Raw genomic sequence first — 6,024 nt, 5'->3', positions numbered from 1 at the left:
CCGATTCGGCCCTCGGCCTTTGGAATACAGGGTGGGTGTTAAGGGAGATTAAGATAACCCTATACAAGGAGACGGATCTGACTATCAGATCCCTACCAATAATTCTATTTATAAAGGTAGTACGCAATCTGGACCAACTGCAAATTGACGGCGAGCAAGCTGTACCTGCAAGCCCGGGATGTGGTTTTTCTATGGGGTTTAAGGTGAGAGCTATGGGGTAAAGGTATGACGGAACTATGGAGTTATTAGATGTATTTAAGATGTAGTTAAATAGGGCACGGTATAGGGTGTAAGCTATAGAGAATAGGGTGCAGGGTATGAGGTATACGGTATAGGGTATAGGGAACAAAGAATCAATAATAATATTATTATTCTCTACAGCAAATAAATATCTGCTCAATAATCCGCAATCTGAGAATTGCGCTCTAGCTCTCAGCAAGCTGGACCTGCTAGCTAAATACAGTATATCAATTTCAATTACGTGGTAATTAAAGCTTAGAGGATAAGGTTTTAGGTGTAGGATTTCTGAATCGCGAGCCTGCAGCTGCGAAAAGGATTTTCAGCAATTCTGAAACTGCTAAACAGGATTTCCGCGCTAATCTGGTGACTGCGCGCCGGTTATTAAGGGCCAATCTGTGACTGCCCCTAAGGGTATGGGAATCACTCTCAATCGTCCGAAACGCTTTTAAATTAATAGTCAGTATGTCGACTATTATGAGAGGATAGAAAAGATTTTTCACAGACACAGTCTGTAGAATAATATCGGGAAGACAACAGTCTGTCGTTGTCAGGGTAGGAAAGGATTTTTCCAGGATTTTCCACAAGGAAAATATCGAGTCAGAGACTCCTAATTCAGAAAAAGATTTCAATAGACTTTTCCAAGTAATTGCCAGTCTAAAGACTACCACAATATCGATCTCTAATTTGCAACTGAGATCACGGGAAAATTCGTGAATTTTCCACAGGGAAAACCAGCAAATAATATTTGCTATTAAAGAAGACAGGTTTCTAAGAATATTAGAAAGGATTCGAATCTGGAACTGAGATCAGGAAGGATTTTAGCACAGGAAGAATTAAGAGGAAGAAAGAGAAAGGATGCCGCAGTCTAGAAACTTCGGCGAGGAAGTCCTCAAGCTGTACCTGAGGGCTGGAAGGATTTTAGAATAGGGAAAGTGAAGAGAAAGAAAGAGAAAGGACGTCGCAGTCTACCAACTTCGACAAGGACGAACTCAAGCTGCACCTGAGTTCTCTAGGAAAAGGATTGGACTTTTCCTACTTGGAATTACAGCAAGTCAGAAACTGCTAAGCGAATTTAAAATACAGGGCCACTCTATAGTATGAAAACTAAGCAAGGAAAATTTACCATAAATGATAATAATCTCTCTACAAGGATAAAAATTAATCGAGAAAACTTTTCTCAAAAGGAACAGGGATTTTCCCACAAGAATAAAAATTAATTGAGAAAAATTATTCTTAAAAAGGACAGGGATTTTCCTACAAGAATAAAAACTCAATGGAGAAAAATTACTCTTTAAACTAAAGGCCACCTTACTACAGAGAAGGAAAAATATACGGACTACCAGTCCTGACATACAATTACCTGAAATGATGTGGATACTGATACGGAGAATAACGAACCGATTCCCACTTCCCGTATTATAATTAAAAACGTCGTGAAGCGACAGAGTCGAGGCTTATAAATTAAGTACTCAAAAATAATCTGCTATAAGAGCCTAGCTAAATTTCCCACTCAACTATTTGTAGCACAAACTTGAGATCCCTTACAGGTTTCAAAACCAAGGATAACTCGTTCACCCCCAGTGACACGAATTTAGGAAAAATAACCAACAAGAAAGAAAATCCCCCAGGAAGTTCTATCTTCAAATACAGTCGGCAATTCGACATACAATATTCCATTCACTAAAATACAGAATAGAATATTAACCCTCTAGTACACCACTATTAGGTGCGCCGCTCGGAACGCAGCCGTACACGAACCCGTTCACCGAACAACTGCTCTCTGCCAGGTCTACTTGAAGCTGCACCGGGTCGCTGAAAATTAGGAGGCCGGGGAAAAGAGCTTCCTGACCAATGAGAGTCTGAAAAGACGATCACGCCACTGGTCATGTGACGGGGTTTGATTCAGCTGCTCCTGATGTTAAGGGTGCAGCAAATGATGACAATGATAGTAATTGCTACACTAATTCAGGCCGGTAAACAATATTTCTATTCCAGAAATTTCATGAAGAACGATACCAACCCGACTCGGTAGCCGCTTATCGTTTTGATGATGCGGCTGCTGCTGATTTAAAGGGGTTGACGGCGATGGTGATGATGTGCATGTACACAACTGCAAATCTAACAAAATATATCCGGCAGTCGATCCTATTCCTATTCTAAAATAAAATAAATTCGCTAAATTACGCTGGACGACGGCTCTCCATCCGTCACAAAAATTCACTTTGTGACACCCCACTCCTACTAAGGAGGGGGGGGGTTGGCGATGAGAAGAAAATACAGCATCCGAGGTACCGGTTGACTCCGTGTTGAACCCATGATCACACACCCGAAGTACAGCACTCAAGAAAACAAGAAGGAAGTGAAAGAGAGAAGATAACAGGACGAATAAAGAGAGAGATGAAAGAAGAATGTCAAGCTGAAAAGAAGAATAATTAGTGTAGTAGGTCAGACTTCTCGAAGCCACAAGATAAGCATGACCTAACGCTGAAAAAGAAACAACCTGTTGCTCCAACGATTATAACAGCAATTAGCAATAGACCTCATCGCTTGTTATCTCCCGATAACACCGATAATGACAGCCCCTGGCTGGCAGCAGCTGAATAATAATCTGAAAGGAAAGGAAAAGTAAAACGGCGGCGCAGCACCTGTGAAGAATGAAAAGAAAAAGGAGAAAAAGATAAAAGAAGAAAAGAGAACCATTCACCCCTCATATGGAACACATTAGGGGTCTACCTACTCCTTTCGCTCTTCTCCATCGGCTCCTGTACTGTTGACCGCTGGAATACAATGAATTGTTACCAAAATCATTCCCCTCTGATCTCCTTATCTCGGATCGGGTTTTCAATTTTCCTTTCCCACTAAATTCGCTACCGCTACGGCGATTTTCAATTGAATGAGCTACACTACAACCTGAGTTAACTCTATTCAACTCGCCCCCCTCTATATGAGGAAACCGTGACAGTACATCCCGTACCACAACTATATCCTGCCTATTCTTAATATTTAAAGCATTCCCCTGCTTCTCTATATTTTTAGGACAGGTATAAAGTTCAATAGATTCAACTCTTTTATGGAGTTTTACTTTTTTCCCACTTACAGGAGTTTGTTCAAAGATAGGTGAAAACTTTTCAAGTTTTCTTACAGGGGATTTATCTACCTTCTCCATCCCGGAGACAACTGATAATTTTCCCTCAACATCCCTACTCCTTAAGCGAATACCATGAGGCTGTAACTCTATTACAGCTCTCATATCACGGAGATTTTTCAAACCTAAAACCATTCGCGAGTTTATATTAGATGTGATAGATACCTTCCAATTATAATTTTTCCCACAAACGATAAACGGTAATATGGGCTCCCCCTCTACTCCAAGACGGTTAGCTACTTCAGAAGAGATAAATGTTTTATCTGTCGTCGTATCAATTAAAGCATTGAGATCCATTCCACTTACTCCTACGTGGACATAAATCCCATCTCCATCACTCTCACTCTCCCGTCTCTCGCTAGCTACTGTAGCAACTTTTGAGATACAAGACTTAGACATCCCTTCTCGCTTTAAGCTACCTGTTACTCCATTATCTACTACACCTGTTACACATGACAGCGATTCATGAGCGATTTGCCCTCGGTTAAGTCTGAGATTACAACCGCCGCGATTCGCCGGCGACTACTAAAACCGAGCGATCGCGCAACAACCGAGCGTAAATCGCTGTCATGTGAACAGGCTCTAACACCTAGGCCTGTTTCATAAAAGTTAAAAGTCCTGTAATACAGGAGAATCACCATTCCAATTACATGCTCAATATAGCCGATAAAATTAGCTGTTCCTGTATTACAGGACTTCTAAGTTTTTATGAAACAGGCCCCTATTGACAATTCATGAAACTTATTTGTAAAAACAGATGATTGGATATAAAATGACGTCAGCTAAACCGGAATTTTAGCACACCATGCGCGTGACACCTACCGTCTTCTTCTATATACCGTTGTGATACTGCTATGTGGGAATTCAGCTTTAAACATCCAGCAACAGAATATACAATGTAAATGGAGCCATGATGGATCGTGGTCAAGTGTAGAGTGGACATCACTGTCCAATCTTCGCCACATCAACAAATAAGTCATTATAGGCTATACTACAATAGAAATGAACATGAGGATGATGCACATCGAGGTTCAAGACTTGCGTGTGGGTAACGGGAGGGATGAATGTACTCTCAACGTTTCAGGTGTGTTCCGAACCACTACAATTATAAAGAAATTGAACAAGATCTCAACTGGCATATAGCTTTGTTTTTCACAATAGGATTTCAAAACACCGATACCATTAAAATATAATCATATTACACCGATATACCATCATATCAAATGCACCATATTTTAATCAATTACAATATTTCACGAAATAAAATAAAGAAATTAATGAACAAAGCAACATAGCAAATACAATTATAGAAACATCTATTGTAGTTGACTACAATGAAGAAATGTAAATTTAAATGATTATGTACCTAGGAAAGGGAAAAATGATTATGTACCTAGAAATAACGGGAAAAATAAAACTCACTGCATGTTATGATCTAATTCACAAAAATAAAATAGTTTCCACTGTTCATTTATTTTTCAATCATTTTTTATTCAAGCCACTTGATACTAATTTAATTATTTATTTACTTCTTATCAACTTCTACACACATCGACTTATGATTACAATATTCAGTGAAGGAGAATATTCTATTTTCGCGAATATTGATAAGAAATTCTTGATCTAATCAGAACTACGAAGAATAAGTACTTACAATAATGTAATTTTTCAGTAGAAGACTTTCACATGATTGCACACTAGCTTTTGTGTGTCGGTATTGGATGTGAAAATTTATCAATACACTTCATATTAAATGAAGTGCACGAAGTCAACTACTAGAATATAAAAATTGGATATGAAAGAAAAGAATCAGAGTGGAATGAGTACGGTAACTCGAATTTTCTCTGTGAACAATCTTAAAGTAAGATTGTTTAATATTTTGATTGTTTAATACTTAAATGTCAGATTGTTTAATAGGAGGTTCTTCAAATTCAGATATCGTTAAAAAATGCACGATGGAAATATATGACATGATTGATGTCAAAACTTCATGTTACACAGATAAAATGAGAAAGTTACGTAGATTTATCAACAATTTTAATATAATTAAATGAGTAAGCTACAACCGTAGAGAAAACATGAAAATGTGAATGTTTTTCGTATGATACAACACACAAATTCGATATTTGATAAATCGATCAGATAAACAAATTATAAAAGACTAACAGGAACCCGTGCTTCGCAAGGATCTATTTTCAAAATTGATAATCTGAAAACTTGACGTAATGAAATTTTGAAGAATTGAAAATAGACCTATAACCATCCTTGGTTAATTAAGAATCTAGCCTATATGCAAAATTTCAAGTTGATTAGTCCAGTAGTTCAGACGTGATAATGCGTCAAACATAATTTTCCTATCCCGTACGTGTATAAGCCAACTCTTTATTTTATTATAGATATGGTTAACGACTGCAAGAGATAGGAGTGTGGAACAGAATATTTGTGAAACTATGATAGCCCCAGGAGTTTCTCGAACACAATAGTAGGTACTACATGAACTTTTTGAAAGTGATTTAAAAAAAATGTTAGAACAACAGAACTGAAAGTTGTCAACCTTATCATTCTACCTCCATTTAGAGAGTTCGATTCTTGTTGGCAAGAAACATGTTATTCAACGCAGAAATCATTGTTAATTTACT

The sequence above is a fragment of the Nilaparvata lugens genome, chromosome 3 (assembly GCF_014356525.2).
Source record: "Nilaparvata lugens isolate BPH chromosome 3, ASM1435652v1, whole genome shotgun sequence".
Lineage (NCBI taxonomy): Eukaryota > Metazoa > Arthropoda > Insecta > Hemiptera > Delphacidae > Nilaparvata > Nilaparvata lugens.
Note: the sequence above shows the minus strand (reverse complement) of the source record.